General features: G+C 53.6%; 1 protein-coding gene across 1 annotated transcript in view; it reads left to right on the top strand.

Annotated features, from left to right (window-relative positions):
- Positions 1–8373, top strand: part of WAPL (WAPL cohesin release factor) — a 148167-nt gene extending 139794 nt beyond the window's left edge. Inside the window, exon 21 of the transcript XR_010068243.1 lies at positions 8360–8373. The gene's annotated coding sequence lies outside the window, so the exon portion shown is untranslated. The remainder of the gene's footprint in view (positions 1–8359) is intronic.
- The last annotated feature ends 10465 nt before the right edge of the window (positions 8374–18838 follow it).

Here is an 18838-nt window from a genome sequence, read left to right on the forward strand (position 1 = left end):
TGGGGAACGTAACTAATACTCCTTCATCCTCCTATTTTCCCCACAACAACAACCTTGTGAGGTGGGCTGGGCTGAGAGACAGCGACTAGCCCAAGGTCACCTGGCTTTCATGCCTAAGGCAGGACTAGAACTCTCCTACCATGCCTGATTGGCTCTTGGGCTGAGAGAGAGGGACTGGTCCAAAGTCACCCAGCTGGCTTTCATGCCTAAGGCGGGACTAGAACTCTCCTACCACGCCTGATTGGCTCTTGGGCTGAGAGGGAGGGACTGGTCCAAAGTCACCCAGCTGGCTTTCGTGCCTAAGGCGGGACTAGAACTCTCATACCACGCCTGATTGGCTCTTGGGCTGAGAGAGAGGGACTGGTCCAAAGCCACCCAGCTGGCTTTCGTGCCTAAGGCGGGACTAGAACTCTCCTACCACGCCTGATTGGCTCTTGGGCTGAGAGAGAGGGACTGGTCCAAAGTCACCCAGCAGGCTTTCGTGCCTAAGGTGGGACTAGAACTCTCCTACCACGCCTGAATGGCTCTTGGGCTGAGAGGGAGGGACTGGTCCAAAGTCACCCAGCTGGCTTTCATGCCTAAGGCGGGACTAGAACTCTCCTACCACGCCTGAATGGCTCTTGGGCTGAGAGAGAGGGACTGGTCCAAAGTAACCCAGCTGGCTTTCATGCCTAAGGCGGGACTAGAACTCTCATACCACGCCTGATTGGCTCTTGGGCTGAGAGAGAGGGACTGGTCCAAAGTCACCCAGCTGGCTTTCGTGCCTAAGGCGGGACTAGAACTCTCATACCACGCCTGATTGGCTCTTGGGCTGAGAGAGAGGGACTGGTCCAAAGTCACCCAGCTGGCTTTCGTGCCTAAGGCGGGACTAGAACTCTCCTACCACGCCTGAATGGCTCTTGGGCTGAGAGGGAGGGACTGGTCCAAAGTCACCCAGCTGGCTTTCGTGCCTAAGGCGGGACTAGAACTCTCCTACCACGCCTGAATGGCTCTTGGGCTGAGAGGGAGGGACTGGTCCAAAGTCACCCAGCTGGCTTTCATGCCTAAGGCAGGACTAGAACTCTCCTACCACGCCTGAATGGCTCTTGGGCTGAGAGGGAGGGACTGGTCCAAGGTCACCCAGCTGGCTTTCGTGCCTAAGGCGGGACTAGAACTCTCCTACGACGCCTGAATGGCTCTTGGGCTGAGAGGGAGGGACTGGTCCAAAGTCACCCAGCTGGCTTTCGTGCCTAAGGCGGGACTAGAACTCTCCTACCACGCCTGAATGGCTCTTGGGCTGAGAGGGAGGGACTGGTCCAAAGTCACCCAGCTGGCTTTCGTGCCTAAGGCGGGACTAGAACTCTCCTACGACGCCTGAATGGCTCTTGGGCTGAGAGGGAGGGACTGGTCCAAAGTCACCCAGCTGGCTTTCGTGCCTAAGGCGGGACTAGAACTCTCCTACCACGCCTGAATGGCTCTTGGGCTGAGAGGGAGGGACTGGTCCAAAGTCACCCAGCTGGCTTTCGTGCCTAAGGCTGGACTAGAACTCTCCTACCACGCCTGAATGGCTCTTGGGCTGAGAGGGAGGGACTGGCCCAAGGTCACCCAGCTGGCTTTCGTGCCTAAGGCGGGACTAGAACTCTCCTACCACGCCTGATTGGCTCTTGGGCTGAGAGGGAGGGACTGGCCCAAGGTCACCCAGCTGGCTTTCATGCCTAAGGCGGGACTAGAACTCTCCTACCACACCTGATTGGCTCTTGGGCTGAGAGGGAGGGACAGGCCCAAGGTCACCCAGCTGGCTTTCATGCCTAAGGCAGGACTAGAACTCTCCTACCACGCCTGATTGGCTCTTGGGCTGAGAGGGAGGGACTGGTCCAAGGTCACCCAGCTGGCTTTCGTGCCTAAGGCGGGACTAGAACTCTCCTACCACGCCTGATTGGCTCTTGGGCTGAGAGGGAGGGACTGGCCCAAGGTCACCCAGCTGGCTTTCGTGCCTAAGGCGGGACTAGAACTCTCCTACCACGCCTGAATGGCTCTTGGGCTGACAGGGAGGGACTGGTCCAAAGTCACCCAGCTGGCTTTCATGCCTAAGGCAGGACTAGAACTCTCCTACCACGCCTGAATGGCTCTTGGGCTGAGAGGGAGGGACTGGTCCAAGGTCACCCAGCTGGCTTTCGTGCCTAAGGCAGGACTAGAACTCTCCTACCATGCCTGATTGGCTCTTGGGCTGAGAGGGAGGGACTGGCCCAAGGTCACCCAGCTGGCTTTCGTGCCTAAGGCGGGACTAGAACTCTCCTACCACGCCTGAATGGCTCTTGGGCTGAGAGGGAGGGACTGGTCCAAAGTCACCCAGCTGGCTTTCGTGCCTAAGGCGGGACTAGAACTCTCCTACCACGCCTGAATGGCTCTTGGGCTGAGAGGGAGGGACTGGTCCAAAGTCACCCAGCTGGCTTTCGTGCCTAAGGCAGGACTAGAACTCTCCTACCACGCCTGAATGGCTCTTGGGCTGAGAGGGAGGGACTGGTCCAAGGTCACCCAGCTGGCTTTCGTGCCTAAGGCGGGACTAGAACTCTCCTACCACGCCTGAATGGCTCTTGGGCTGAGAGGGAGGGACTGGTCCAAAGTCACCCAGCTGGCTTTCGTGCCTAAGGCGGGACTAGAACTCTCCTACCACGCCTGAATGGCTCTTGGGCTGAGAGGGGGACTGGTCCAAAGTCACCCAGCTGGCTTTCGTGCCTAAGGCGGGACTAGAACTCTCCTACCACGCCTGAATGGCTCTTGGGCTGAGAGGGAGGGACTGGTCCAAGGTCACCCAGCTGGCTTTCGTGCCTAAGGCGGGACTAGAACTCTCCTACCACGCCTGATTGGCTCTTGGGCTGAGAGGGAGGGACTGGCCCAAGGTCACCCAGCTGGCTTTCGTGCCGAAGGCGGGACTAGAACTCTCCTACCACGCCTGAATGGCTCTTGGGCTGAGAGGGAGGGACTGGTCCAAGGTCACCCAGCTGGCTTTCGTGCCTAAGGCGGGACTAGAACTCTCCTACCACGCCTGATTGGCTCTTGGGCTGAGAGGGAGGGACTGGCCCAAGGTCACCCAGCTGGCTTTCGTGCCTAAGGCGGGACTAGAATTCTCCTACCACGCCTGATTGGCTCTGGAGCTGAGAGAGAGGGACTGGCTCAAGGCCACCCAGCCAGCTTTCGTGCCTCAGGTGGGACTAGAACTCTCCTACCACGCCTGATTGGCTCTGGGGCTGAGAGGGAGGGACTGGCCCAAGGTCACCCAGCTGGCTTTCATGCCTAAGGTGGAACTAGAATTCTCCTACCATGCCTGACTGGCTCTTGGGCTGAGAGAGAGGGACTGGCCCAAGGTCACCCAGCCAGCTTCCATGCCTAAGGTAGGACTAGAACTCCCGGTCTCCTGGTTTCTAGCCCGGCACCTTAACCACCAGACCAAACCGTCAAGGTTGTACCTTTTTGAGGTGTGGGAAACAATGGGCCAATTCTCCCAGGTCTCATACATAGAGAGAAGTCCATCTGAGGTATAATCCAATGCCTGAAATAATGAGATGGATTGATTTTAGCAATTCTTTTTGTCTTTCCTCCAAAACAGTGGAGGAAAAATGCATTGCTATAGGACTATGTTGGAGGTTCAGAAGAACATTCCACCATCAGCCCTCTCTGAGTCTTCTCAAGGTCCTGGATAGACACAAGTCAAATTACTTGTACAGTAAAGTAGTTGCCGCATCAATGGATTAACTTAGTGTGCTCAGTTGGAATACAGTTTATTGTTTATGAAGGAACAAGTGCAGTGATTTCTTCAACACTGTTGCACAATGTTGGGAACCAAGTTGCGTCTGAGCTGGTAGGAGGTGATGGAGAGATGGGGAGCAACCTGTTGCTCCGTACAGCCAGAGCCTACACCAGAACTGGGCAAATCGTGGCTCTAAAATGGCATGTGGCCATGGACACTTTTTTTTTATTCTTGGACCGTCTCTGACCACTGAGATTTACAGGTAGTCCTCAACTTACGACCACTATTGGGACTGGAATTTCCATTGTAAGTTGTTGTGGTGATAAGTCAAGTCACCACATGACTGGACCCGATTTTATTACCACTTTTATGGTGGTCGTTAAGTGAATCCAGCTTCCCCAGTGGGCATTTTTTGCTGGAAAATGGCAAAGAAGTCACAAAACTCAGTCAAGTGACTGTGGGATGCTGCAACCGGTCATAAATGCGAGTTGGTTGCCAAGTGCCCGATATGTGATGATGTGACCGCGGGGTATGCGTGTGATGTTTTGTGATACTTGGAAGTGCTTTGCAAGCCATAAAGCACCCATTCGTAATTTTGGACCGTCGTAAGTTGAGGGCTACCTGTACAGGTTCTGCTGAGAAAGCAACTGTCAGAGAGTTGGAGAAGGATAGCTCCCTAGATTGTAAAATGGTGCAAAGCAACAGTTCAGAAGTTACATGGTGGTGATTCAGAATGATTTGATTGGTTATGTGCCATCAAGTCCTTTTCGACTGCTAGTGACCACATCCATGTGGTTTTCTTGTTAAAAATACAGGAATGGTTTACCATGGCCTTCTCCTGTGCAGTAGGAATTGATGCCTTTGCCATTGTCACCAAAGTGATCACCTGGCATCTTCCTACCGTGCCTGCTAGCTTCAGCCTTGGGTGACCCTGCTGGGAATACCCACACTTGGCATAAAGTCCCTGCATTCTTCACTCCTCCTTCCCAGGAGCACCCCTTGCTGCAATGGGGCAGCACAGGAGGACTTGTTATGGGGGGGGGATCCAAAGTGAACTGGGCATTTATTTTAGTGGCACCAAGCTTGCTTAATTTGGTGGGGCTGCCTGTCTTCCATCTGTTCTCTTCATCCCACCAGATCCAACAGAGTTGGCATGCTCCAACTCCTGCCAAGCAAAGCCATCTGATGGGACCTGGCATGCAGGCCTTCTCTGGGGTGGCACCTGCCCTGTAGAACAGCTTGCCCCAGAGATGCCAATGGCCCCAACCTACAGGCCTTTGGCCAGCTCTGAAGACCGGGTTGTTCCCTCAGGCGTTAAGCTGGCCAGGGTGAATCCATCTCTAGGGGCACAGCCATGGGCATCCATGGTTGGCAATTAGTTTTGCTTGTCTTTTATATTCACCATTTTAATGATTGCTTTTGTTTGTGACTGCCCAGAGTTTTTTGTGAGTGAGGCTGCTATTTGTGTGTGTGTGTGCCTTCAGGTCAGTTTTTGACTCCTGGCAACTGCCTGGACAAGTCCCTGCAGTTTCCTTGGCAAGATTTTTTGGAAGCGGTTTGCTGTTGCTTGCTTCTAAGGGCTGAGAGCAAGTGACTGGCCCAAGGTCACTGACCTGGCTTCGTGCCTAAGGCAGGACTAGAACTCACGGCCTCCCGGTTTCTAGCTTGGTGCCTTAACCTCTACACCAAACTGGCTCTGGGGCAGCTGTACAAGTTGAATAAATAAATACATCTGGGCTGAGCACCTCCTTCAGATGCTGCTTTAAGTTGTCAAAGGGCAGACTTAACTCTTAGCTCCCTATCTGTAATACTCACAGAGATCAACCCCCCCCACCCCCCAAATCACAGACTCTGACTGCAGCACTAGGGAGGAAATGCAGGTGGCCCAGAGCAGCTCCCTTCCTTCCAGCTGCATAGCTTCTTTTTTTTTTTAAAGGTGGTGGTGGTGTGTGCCACATTTCCTAATTAACATTCTTAGTTGCTTGGAAATCTGAAGTGGCACCTCTGGCTTCTGAAGCATCTCTTTCAAGTTTTGGTGCTGAGAAGCAAGAGACTCTGTGGCTGTATCCACAAAGAATATTCAGCAGCAGAAACCACCATCGAAGGGGGAAAGGCGGAAAAGGCCGGAGGACCGCCCTTGTGGGGAAACTTTGGGAAAGGGAGAATTGCAGGGTGGGGTTTTGGACCCCTCATCTGAAGGTGTGACTTACATTTTAAAAGAGAAAGAGGCAGAAGATTTGAGCCAGCCACAATTAAGGAACCTCAAATCCCATCGGTTTTAACAGATGGGGAGGAAGAACTTCATTCTCTGCCCCTGAAATATTGTGTGGCTAGACCGCCTGATTGCTTTTATTCTCTGGCTGTTTTTCTTCCGAGATGAAAGGGGAAATCTGTAGGCAGTTTCCTATCCAATTGTTCTGTAAGGAATAAACATGACTCCGGTATCATAATTTCATATATTATGTGGCAGCAAACTTGGATTTATTCTAAAATATAGGTGGGATGGAAGCGTCAGCCAAAGATCTGCCTGATGCGTTTATCCCTCTTTGACACTGGAATAGGTACCCCAGACGAGGAAATGCGTGAGGCTCGCCCGGGCACTTCTGGACGGGGTCCAGCAGGGATTATTCCGCCCATACAAAGGATGATTTCATATCACCCCCAGCACATGGATTAAACTCTGCGGGGGGAGGGTCGTGCTGATTGTTTCCACGGATCGGCCACGGGCACGGCGTTTCCCACGCCAAGAGATCCCGGGCCAGTCTTTCCACTCGCGGATCCGACCACCGGGGCTGCCCCCCCCCCCCCCCGCTTTCCAGAGGCTGCCACTTAATCATGTGAACATCCCGCGCCTCCCCTCATTTCTCCTGGCAGCGCCTCGGGTTAGTCTCTCCCGGCTCCTGAATGAATGTGTTTTCTCGGGATCCCGGTGGCGTATTTAAAGGCTTCTCACGTTCGGGGGCCTGCAATCACTGGCGTGTTTGTTTTACGGGGATGAATCGGCCTTCTGAAGTCTAAGCATGTCCAATGGAGGACGCAGGCGTTCATTTACCAGGCGGCGGCGGCGGCGGCAGCAACTTTGCACGTCTCGCCCTCCCTGGAGTTGCGCGGTGTCTGTTCATCTGACTTCGGGAAGGGGGCGGAAAGCGCCGAGGGACGACGATGGGGCGCAAGCCGGGCAGGGGGCGCAGTGGGGGGGGTGCTTTCGTCGGGAAGAATCCGGGACGGCCTCGGGGTCGCCCCTTCCGCGTTTGTTCCGGGGGACCTGACAGGACCGCAATTCCGCCCCAATGGGGGTTCCCCGCGCCCCGAGAAGGCCTCCCGGGCCCCGCCACTCCGAGGCCACCGCCGGACGCGGCCAGGCACCACCGGCTGGGCTCGAGGAGGGTGGCCAACTTCTGCCCGAGTCTGGGGGTGGCTGCGGCCCGACCCCCGCCGCCCCGGGCGCAGCGGAGGGGCGAGACCCACTGCCCGAAGGAGGGCTCCGGCCCGAGCCTCGCTTCCCCGGCGCGGCGCCGCCGGTGCCTCCGCTGCTTCGCCGCCGCCGCCGGTCGGAAGCCCAGCTCGATGTCGCCGCCGGGGAGGGAGAGGGGCGCCGTCCCCGCAGCCCCGGGCTGGGCTGGCTTCTCCCTCTCTCTTCTGGAGAGGGGCGTCAAGCCCGGGGGTGGGATTCGCCGAGGGGCTCCTGCGCTGGCATCCAGCCGCCTCGCGTCCACTTGGAAGCTCTGCTCGCCCGCCTGGCTCCCCAGCAGCCGGGAGGTCGGGCCCGAGCCTCCACTCCAGCCCCCTCCCCTCTCCGGGCTGTTCCTGCCGCTGCCTCCTCTTCCTCCTCCCCCCGCCCTCTCCGGGAGCTGCTACTTCCTCGCCTCTCCGCTGCTTTTGCGCCCAGACTATAACGAGTAGTGAGGCTCTGCAATCACGTGGTCCGCGGGAGGGGGGCCGCGGAGGATGGGGGTGCCTCCGCAGTTTGCTGGGGCCCAGGGACGCGCGCGCGCACGGGCACATACACGCGCGCGCGCGCCGGCACGCGCACACACTCACACTCAGAGACACACGAGAGCTCAAGAGCTGCTGCCGAAGTCGAGGGCTCACCGCCGGTCACCGCCGCCTCCTACCCAAGCGGGATCTAATCGTTCGCGAATGCCTTTTCCAGCCTGATCCTCCCCGCCGCTCCGAAAAAGCGGTCCCCGGCATTCTTGTTTACAGCCGCTTCCTCGCTGGTTGAATGTTTTTTCTTCCTCCTCCTCCACTTTTTTCTCTAATCCTGAGCTTGGAGATTACTTAGGCTGGGGAGAGGTGGACGTTCCCTTTGATTTTTTTTTTAAACCCCCAAACCTTACGTTTCTTTCTCGCGCTCACCCCCCTCCCACGCCTCCCTCCCTCCCTCCCGTCATCTCCGTGGCTGTTCTCAGACCAAATCCGGGCTGATGTGCTTCGACAGAGCTTGGAAATGGAAGTACTGATGGTCTGGCTTTTCCCATGGATCTTTCACTGTGTTTCCGTGCGAGCCGACTCGATCATCCACATCGGTAAGAGAAATAGAAAAAGAAAAAAAAAAAGGAAAGAAAGAAAGAAAAGCCGAAGAACCGCCGCCGGGGTGTTGCTGGCGTGCGTGCGTGCGCGGAGAGGCAGGCTAGCGAAGGATCAATTAATAAAAGGTTGACGCGGGGGGGGGTGGCTGGGGGCGATCGGATCTGGTTAAGGCGCAAGGCGAGGATAATCGCGCCGGAGTGGGGAGGGAGCTGGAGGGGCCCCGAAAAAGGAGAGCGAGGTTCCCTTCCCCACCCGCAAATCAAGTGCACCTTATGGCAAAGTTAGGGGAGGAATAAAATCTGCGCTGAGTCTCAGCCGCGCGGGAGGGTCGCCCGTCTCTCCGGAGACGATCCTAAGTTCCTCCGGCCGCAGTCGCTTCCCCTCCCGCAATGCCAGCGGGCGCCTGGAGACCTGTTTGCGCGCGGTCGCCCCGCTGGCTTCTCCGCCTCCCGGAGAGGAGAGCGCCGCCGAGCTCCCGAACGCCTCCAACTTTGGAGTTGAATCTCCCCCGCCTGGCCGAGGTGGGAGGGAAAGTGTTCGTGGGTGGCTGGGGGGGGGCTCGGCTCGGCCGTTGGGGGATCCCTCCACGCCACTTCCGGCGCCGAGGCACCGGCCCAGGGCGAAGAGAGGCAGGTGGGCGCCTATCGCAGCCAGGGCAGCTCCCGGAATGACTCTCGGCTAGCCATCCCTCTCAGCCCAGCCTACCTCTCAGGGTTGTTGTGCTGAGTCCCCCGTGTCCCTCAAGAAAAGACGCATCATCAATCACCATTCACATACACTGGGTGGGAAACATATTACCGGTCGTGCCAAGGTGCTGGATTAGGGTTGCGGGTTCAAGCCCATCCTCAGCCATGAAAACTCCCTGGATGATTGGGGGCCGTCGTTCTCTCTCAGCCCACCTACTCCACAGGGTTGTTGTGAGGAAGGCAGATCCCCTTGAAAGGCAGGATATAAGCCTAGTACCGAAGCGGGGCTTTGGGGAGAACTGGGAGGTGCCAAGGCGAAGGGAGAAAAGAGCGAACTGTTGAGATTTAAAATGAACCCAAGGACGGATAAACTCCCAGAGGCGGATCACCACTCCCACCATCTCTCGGTTGTGCTACCCGCAGCAGCGCCGGACATCCCCGGGCCTTCCTCCGCGTCGGTAGAAAGTGGGGAGCGCGTGGGTCAGCTTCAGGAAAACTCTCCCACTCCGGACTCCCCGCAGGGCTCGGGAGCCTCCCCTGGATGCCTCCGCGCACGGAGGAGTCCCGGCGGGCTCCCGCTTGCTCCCGAGCGGCAGAAGCCAGCTCAGCTAGGCGCTGTGCGAGGCAGGGAGCGGGCGGGAGCAGCCTTTTCGGGGCAATCGGCTCCCGGTGTTGGCCTGGAGGCCCGGCCTTGCGGGCTGAGGGAAGGCGGGAGGGGTCGGGCTCCCCCGCGCCGTTCGCCGTAGGCTCGTGATCCCGGGCTGCAGTCCTCCGGAGGGGCCGGGGAGGGCAGCAGGGAGGCGCGGAACCTCCCCGGGCTTTGCTGCCATCTAGCTGTCGCCTGTCTCGAGGTGGCGTTCTGCACGGTCCCGCTCAGCCTCGACTTCGGGGGAAGGGCTGGGTCCCGGGCAGATTCCCCCGCCCGCCCTTCCCTCGCCTTCTCCCGGGGGCCGAAGAGGTTGGGAGAGCGCGCGAGGAGGAGGAGGGCAGAATTGCGCCCCGCATTTCAGCGTCGGAGTGGCCGTTCCAAGCCCCCCAGAAATAAGATGGGGCGGCCGGACGCGGGGAGGCGATTGGTCCTCAAGGCCCGGGATCCTCGAGGGCAGGACCCGCCAGATCTCTGAGAAAGCCTCGCTTCCCTCCCCTCCCCGGATCAATGGGTGCCAGGGCGTCAGGCTGAACCAGGCGTCCAGGTTGCAGCCGGTGCCGGCGGGCGGGGACGGGGCCACAACTCCGAAGTTCCTGCAAGCGCGCGTCCCTCCTCCCATCCCGGAGCGGGTCCCGTTGAGAAAGGCTCTCTCTCGCCTCCCCGCTCGTCTTCGCCCGAGCCGCTTCAGTTCAGCACCAGCCCCGTCCCGGAGCCCTGCCCTTTCCCACCTGGGGGCCCTTCTGGGATTACGGGAGTCAGGATCCAAAGCGTGAAAGGGCCCCGCTGGAAGAGTCCCTCCGTCCTTCCCGCCACCACGGGGGCCGCCCCTGCTCTCCCCGGCCTCCAGAGGGGTCGGGAGCTTCGTTGCCGAGGACAGCCCCGACCCAGGCTTCCGGGTCTCTCGCCCGCGCGGGCCGAAAAAATCGCCTCGGAAACCTGGTCCCGGGCTGCAAGACCCAGGACGGGCGCCAGGAGGCAACAACGCGGGGGTCCAGCAGCGTTCGCCGCTGTTTCGTGGCCGTTCGGGGTTTTGCGGTCCCGACTGGGTCGTGCGAACTGCCCACAGGGGTTCCCTTAACACGGTTTATGGAGGGAATCCAGTTTAGCCCGTCCTCACCAGAGGCTGGCTGAAGTCACGCAGTGTTTTTAACCCAGTTGCTGAATCCACTCGTGGTCTGGATGGGCAGACCATCAGAAGGGCCGAGTTTGCGAGTCTGGATAAGAAAGCCGCCGCCGTAGTACGACGGGGGGGTCCCCGTGCCCGACGGCTGGGGGAAGAGAGAGGGGAGACGGGGAGAGGGCCCGGCGTGGGGACCGGTCCCTTAAGGTCAGGAGGGGGAGGGGCGGGGAGGGCGCCGATCCAGCTGGGGCCACTGCCGGAGAGGAGAAGGAGATCTGAGGGACAGAAGGGGCCGGGGGTGGGGGGCTCGCCTCCCTTTCTCTGCGGGACTCTTGCGTTCCCACGGAAGATGCTGACGGTGACCGGGACGTTTCTCTCTCTTCTCTCCTGCCCTCCCCCCCCCCCCCCAAAAAAAAAAAACACTCAGGGGCGATCTTCGAAGGCAACGCGGCCAAGGACGACGAGATCTTCAAGCAGGCGGTGGCGGACCTCAGTCTGAACGATGACATTCTGCAGAGCGAGAAGATCACTTACACCATCAAGCTCATAGAAGCCAACAATCCCTTCCACGCCGTGCAGGAAGGTACGCGCCGCCGCCGCCGACAGAGGGGAGCGGAAGGGAGGGCCGTCCGCGTGCGCCGCCGCCGCCGTCGCCGCCGTGCAGGAGCCCCGGGCAGGGGCCGGGCTGAGCTCGCTTCCCCGGGTGCGCTGCCGCGCCGGGCGCGGGGGAAGGCGCCCCGGTGGTCTCCTTGCAGCGGGCGCTCCTGCGACGCCCGGCCCGGGTCGCCCGCGTGGCGCAAGCGGTGGGACGCCCCCCACGACCTTTCCCCGGTTCTTTCCCGAGCTCCTCCCAGCCCCCCGGTTCTGGTTTTGCGCCTGGGAAAGTTTCCTTTCGGCCAAAGGTGGGCGCTGTTTCCCCAGGAAAGGCCCGCGGAGATCGGAGCGAAGCGGGGCTGGGGGCGGGGCGGTCTCCCGCGCAGCCCCTGGAGTGGGCAGAAGGGGGACCCGCGGGGTTGGCCGGTGGCCTGGGGGGGTTGCAGCAGCCGGGGGAGGGGAGAGGACCCCGGCCTCACAGCGATGCAGCGCCCCGCTGAGCCGCAGCGCTGCGCGTCTTTTTCTGCGACGGTTCTGTTCCAGGAAGGGGGCAGGTGAGGGGGGCTGCAGACTAACAGGAGGGCGAAGCAGCGAAGAGATGAGGAGGGCAGTGCGAGGAGGCCCTCGGTTGGGGGACCTGCTGAAAAGACTGCGGTGCGAGTGCTTTGGCCCCAAGAAGGGAAGGTGGTGGGCCCCTGCCTGGTGGGCTTGCTTTGAGGTCGTTCAAGGGGTTCCCCCTGGGACCTCCGTTTCCCAGAGCCGGGCTGCCTTGCAATTAAAGTCGAGGGTGGCCTGGCCGGTGGGAACTGTTGGGTTGGCATCTGGAGAGAAGAGACCTTCGGGAGAGAGGACAGTCACCTGCAAGTGTTCACTCTGGTTGGTTGTCTTCAGAAAGGGTTGCCTGCAGGTTTATGTGGTTTCTGTGCCTTCAGCATAGCTTTTGACCAGTCCCTGTTTTGGACACCCAGCAGGGTGAGGAAGCCTGGACTTTATCGTGGTCTGTGGCATTTGGCCCCCTTCTGCCCGCCCTCACCTTCCCTGGTGTGGCTTCTGCAGAACAAGGTCATGAGATGTTTTGAATGACTGATGGAGATATTATTTTAAAAGTATGTGTATGGGGTGGGGGAAGAAAGTGGAAACCAGTCTACAGCTTTGTGCTCTAAATCTTTCCTCTGATCACTGTCCTGCTTTGGGGATCTGTCAATCTGTCTTTCTGTTGGCAAGGGGGAAAGAGAGCCCGAGGGATCTGTTAAAGGGAGGCACACAAAGGAGGACTGTTTCGGTGAAGCGACTCTGTATTCTCTCTGCCCCGGACGTGCTTCTGGTGGTGATGAATGAACAGGACGCTTTGTGGTGGGAATGGCCACCTAGAAGAGTGAGTTCTGGTGGTCTGATTAAAGAGGGCATGCAGGGATGAAAGATAGGAGGAATGGCAGCTTTGAAAAAAGAGGAATGGGCCTGTACTTTGGTGGGGAAGAAACAGGTCGCAAACCAATTTTTCTGGAGCCTGGCTAGGGAGATAATGTGCATGAATGATCCAGACATAGAGCAGCAGTCTGGATTTGTCTGTGCTGCTGCAGAATACAGCAAACGGGAAAGGCAAAATATGATAGATATAAGTGTCCTCTTCACACTTCCGCTTCATCTGTCCATTCCCACTAATTAACTGGAAGTCAAATGCATACGAGCTGGTGGGACAACCAGGCCTGGTCAGTTGGCAACCTAAGGTGACGGAAGAAGGAAAGCGTTAAGAAAATGCCGATTTATTATCTATTACTACTCTTGCTTAATCAGATGCGCTCTGTAATTCCATGCCGATTTAAAATGGATTAAATATCCTGCACTAATGATTGGTTGCAAACTATTCTTGGATTTACAGGAGTTGACAACTAGCTCCATAGATAAATGGTTCCAAATTAGATTTTTTACAATAGAAAACAATCCTAAATTAATTGACTTGCTTTTACAAACAGAAGACTTCTTCGTTATGGGCAAACTTTGATGACTAAGTCAAGATTGATTATCACCTGCATTATTCCAGCAGCAGTGTATTTCCGAAGTAATTACTGTAGAAAAGGAAACCTATTTATATGTCTTGGCAATTTTATTATTTTCTCCTAAGAATGATTCATCAACATATGATGCATTGGAAAAAAAATGTGGGGGGGGTGAGCTGCCATGTCAAAATTCATGTATGTTTGAGTGCATTGTTCCCAGTTTGACCCAGTTCTAGCCAAGATTCATTTTTTATGAAGATGGGGCATTTCTAGATCTGTCCTTCCACGTTCAGCTATATTAATAGGAATCCGAGATCCGAGCTGCAAAAATTGAAGCGATTGCTAGAGGACAGGGAAGAGGTACCAAAACCTAACTCTCTGCTGCCATCTAGTGGTTGAACCAATTGATTCAGGTGAGATGTGGAGATGTCATGAGTAGGGATGGTGAGTGGGAGGGGGCCCCTATCCTGGGGGGGGGGGACCCATGCATAGTTTAGAGGCTTTGAACCTTCCTTCAAAGAAACCCAGAGCAGACCCGCCTTGAGTTTTGGGGTTTATCTGTCTGGGTTTTCCCACGCTCCTTCAGTTTGGTAGGATTTCCTGACTACTATAGCGGTTAATAAACACTAAAGACTAATTTCTTGTCTCAGTGTGGTTTTTTGCTTAAATTAAGACAGGAAACCTGTTTATTAAAGGTGCATTATTTACAACCTCTTCAATTTAAACCTGAGAAAGAGGTCCACCTTCAGGGACTTCTGGAACATTGTCAGGGAGGGCACCTGCCATTTGAATCGTCAGAGTCTCCCATAACACAGGGACACCTGCCGTTGTTGCTCCTTCCCTTCTATCTCAACAACCTCATTCCAGCTGGACGACCGGGTGGGTTAGTCTTACAGGTGGTGCAGGTGCACACAGGTGCCAAGCCAAGACCCTTGGAGTCATCCTTGGAAGCCTGTTGGTAGCCCCAGATAAAGCACGCTGCAACAGATGATGTGAGAGGGGACTCTGACAGCAAGGTCGAAGGATTTTTTTGTCCCCCATCCCCAAACAAGCAGTGATTATCAGAATGTGAGATATTTAACAAACATTTCATTTGATTTCACTCTGTTTTGGAACTGGGGGACGTTAAGGATGAAAATGGAAAGATTTGGGGAGATCAGCTATTCCTTCCCACCCTTCCTACACCATAAACCATTGAGAAGGCTCAAAATGGAAAATTTCCAGCATTTTTTCATGGGGGCGAGGCTAAGGAGGAGACAGGATCACTCCCCATGTCAGCCTTGACCTTCTGATGTCACTTTTCTTTCTGGTACCCACAGGACCCCCACCCTGTTTCGTATTATAAAAGCTGGAGATCCCGTTGGCTATGACACTTCCTGAACCTTGTCCTTCTGGGTGGGGTGTCACTGCTGGGTGGCTCAATTCAGCGTTTCCTGAGTCCCATGGACAGCAATACTAAGTATGTTGGCATGGAAGAAAGAAAAATCCCAAAGTCATAGAGAAAAATGCCTTTAAAAAAAAATCTTAGGATGAGAGGGGCTTTGCAAAGTATTTCTGGATTTTTGAGTTTCCAGGGTTTTTTCATTGGGCACGATGGTTAGAAGCCAGGGGAGGGGGAAAAAAAGGGGGTTCTCTTGCATTAAGGAAGCTGAGAATAGCAGGGCTGATTATTGGCGAAATCCTGGATTGCAAATAGAGGCTCATACAGCTAGAAAGCCTCCGTAGCTGGTATCAAAATTTATTCCTATTCATCAAGGATAGCAGTATTTGGGTAGTTAAATTAACGTTTCATGAAGCAGCTTCTCTTTTTTCTTTTTGCAGCCTTACAGTAGCCCCTCTTCCATTTTGTTCTCCCTGGGATTTAAAATAAGCAGAACATGCATCCAAAACACGGGAGCTCTGCTGTTCTCTTTGGTATACAATTATATACATTTAATTATGTTGTTTTTCTTCTACATTGGAGAGAGAAGCTATTAGAAAGCTAGACCGGGAGGCAGGCTGTGGAAAGCCTCCGAAAAGATCTGAGACCTCCTCCTTAATCTGTTTTGGGACAGCTCATTAGGCATTGCAAAATTTTCTGCAGGACCCTTATAAGAGTTGTTTTAAACTGTCCACTCATGGGTGGTCGTCCTCTAAATTTAGACTCTCTCCTTGAATGGAAGCTTTTAAGCTGGAAGACAGATGGCAGGTTAGGAAAATGCGACTTTTCCAAGAAGGAAAGAAATCTCTGGGGTGTATGCTTGTTGGTTCTGTTTTTATGTGGTAGGAAGGATCTGTGATGGGGCTGTGAAAGGGTCATCTGAGACCCAAGGATGATCAGAGTTTGGACCCAGTGCTTAGCTGAGAGGAGAGAGAGTTGCTTTATCATAGTTTCTTCTTTGGTGTGGGGCAATGTCTGGGCCAGATAACATTTCTCTTTTCCTTCTGGTTTCTTTTCTGCTGTTGTACAGAGGGTGGACAGCATGATCCATCAGAAACCATACTGTAGTTCTAACGTTCTTTCCATCCATTGTCATAGTGGTGTTGGGGTTCTCCTTCCCCCATGAACTAAGAACTGTCAAAGTAATAGTAGTAGTAGTGAATCTACTGAGCTCGTGAAGGCGTCCTTGGCTTTTGCTACTCTAATAAACCTCTGAAGGGTGCTTTAGCTTCAGCTTCCCAGTCCTGGTGCCTTTCTAAGTGACATCAGACCACACAACAGAATCATAATTATGGAGGCATTTGTGATCTGATCCTATAGCTTCTTCTGTCCATGGATATCTCTCTGTGTGGCAGATGCTTGGGTGTAGCTTCTTCCGTAAGTTGTAGATGCTGAAGCTCAGGGAGTGCCATGGCTTTTAATTCTGATTAGGTTGGGAGGGGATGTGTGTGGAAATCGGAGAAGGGCGATAATTGCAAGAGATGGTGGGGTTGATCTGTGCAGCTCTTGGTGGGAACCAGAAAGATCTGTGTAGAGCCCTGCTGCTGGTTGATGTTGATGATTCTGAGGTGCACAAGCTGATGTTCAAGGCTGTCTGTGCTCGGCAGTTCCTGGGTTTCTCAGTAGCATATCTTCTGGAGAAGTTCTGGAAAGTGCCACAGCTGTAGGGCCTGGGATGTCTTACCAGTAGAATATGCATGGGATTGCAGGTTCCAGAAGGCCCAGCTGGTGTGGCTAAAGGATTGTTCCCAGTTCAGGATGGCTGTTCTGCAGACCGGCCCTCAAAGTGTCATTCTTTTCAGCTGATTTTGCTTGTATTTGGAACTGCAGCGCTCTCTGTCCTTGCAAAATGATCTTTCTTGCCTCTCAGAAGTCCAGAGCAAATACACAGAGAATTCATAACCTTCACTCTCTATGTTATGCATCTGAAGAAATGGGCGTGCCTACAAATGCTCATGTCCCGAAAACCTTTTAGTGGCAAAGAAGCATTTTAAGTGCATGCACACCCACACACCTGTGTGTGCATGCTTAAACAATACTGAAAAGAGAATGAAGCATTTGCTAATTAGTACGGATTTTCCACTACTGAACTCTTGAATATCTGGAATGTGTTTTGACATCCCAAGTCTTTGGAATGCTATGTTGCTGATTCATTTGTCATTTGGTTTACTGTGTTGTCTGAACCCAGAACCACGGTCATTTTATGATTAGATCCTAGATTTTTAACTATGCTTTGGAGCCAGTGTTTGCTTTGCTGAAGATGCACCATTGGGTGGCTTACCTCTATGCTTAACTGAATCTCATGACTAGTTTGGAATTAGTCCTCCAGGAAAATCTGAGGACAAGCAAAGCCACTTCAGCAGCTCTTTCTCCTTCCCTTTAAATTTGTTTCTCATTCCCTGCAGGGACATGGAGACTTGGTTTAAGAAATGAAAGGCATGGGAAGAATTAATTTCCCTCCACCTCATCCACTTAAGTTTCTAAAGCAACATTAAAAACAAAACAAAACAGGAAGTGCTTGGATATCGATTAAAAATGTTTTGTGTTGTTTGGGGCACATTTGCTGAGGGACTACCTTAATCATGATTAGATCTAACTCATGCTTGACATGTATTGGAAACCCAGTTATTGTAAGCAGTGACATGATTCCTCTGCTGATGGTTGTTGGTAAAGATCAAGCTTTCTTCCAGGAACATTTGGCCATTGTTTTCAGCTGACAAGGCAGTGATGGATTCCTGAGAACCCCCAAGGGCTCTTTTGGCACAACTGAAAAACAATTGAGTCATAGGGGGTCAAGGATGAGTTGAGTATATATATAATAAAATTGCACACTGATTCTGAAAGACCTGGATACATTCATTTAATTTTCAGATGGCTTTAGTGTATTACCTTGGAATAGCTGCAGCATGATGAAATCGTAAGAGATGTATTTTTAAAGGGTTTAATCATTTCAGCATCTGGCTAGCTCAGAAGCAAACCTCTCTGCCTTTAATGGGGTTTACTCCCAAGTAAGTTTGCATTGATAGGCACTTAATCATCTCCTTTCCTCTGGGGTTCTTTGCTATTTGACTGTTGGTTTCATACATTTGGTTATATTATGCTGCGTCCAGATTTTTCTCTATGGAAAGAACATATGGTTGCATATATCACTCATACTTTTAATCTGTTTTATTTTTCTAATATTTTCCAAGCACCTGCCAGAAACAGCAGAAAGCAGGAGATTCTGTCCTGTCTTTCTAGACAACTGACTATGTTCTTGATTGTTTTGCTAACCAGGATGGGACCATTGAAGCTGATACTCAGTGGGGGGAATGAATGTTTTTACCTCCTGGTGACTTCTGAGATCCAGCTCAGACTTGTTAAAAGGACCACCACGGTGAAGACATCTGTAGCACTTTCATTTTGTCCTGCTCTTGCTTTGATGTGGCTTATGAGTGGCTTAATACTCCTTTTTGAGGAAATAGGTTACGTTGTCTAGATGTCCACTCAGAATTAAACCCCATTGAACTACCAGGGGTTGACTTAAAGGTAAGTGACTAGTGTTGCCATCAAAGCTGCTTCTAATGTTTCCATGATATACTGTTGAATTTCCTGATACATTTTTAAATTGTAGTATGTTACCCCAAACTCCTGTGCTGGAAGCTAATGGTGCCACGTTCTGTGTGCTGCACAAAAGTGTGCTAATTCATAGGTAGGCAACAAGCTGTCTTTCTGCAAGTAAATGGGTGAGAAGAATTAATCTGGGTCACCTGGAAAGTTTATTAAAAGGACATAGTACATTTATTGCCTCAATGCCCACAAAATTCATAGTACAGTAGAATTTGCTCCATTGCTTTGACCAGCCGTGAGCCACAAAGACCTATAAAGTCCTCTAAAGGGGTCCTGGTAAATCTGCCTTCCTGAAGAAAAGATGGAAGGACATTAAAGGGTGTGTGTGAGAGAAAAGGCTCTGTGGTGAGGTATAGCTCGCTGCAAACTCAGATTCCATCTCACCCAAAATTGTTAGAGACTTAACTCATTTTGCCATTCAACATTCTGGAATGCTTAGGAAACATCCTAACATTATTATAGCCCATAGACTGCAAAAATTCTGGACAGAGGCCCAGATCCAG

This window comes from Candoia aspera, chromosome 6, assembly GCF_035149785.1.
Source record: "Candoia aspera isolate rCanAsp1 chromosome 6, rCanAsp1.hap2, whole genome shotgun sequence".
In the NCBI taxonomy this organism is placed as follows: domain Eukaryota; kingdom Metazoa; phylum Chordata; class Lepidosauria; order Squamata; family Boidae; genus Candoia; species Candoia aspera.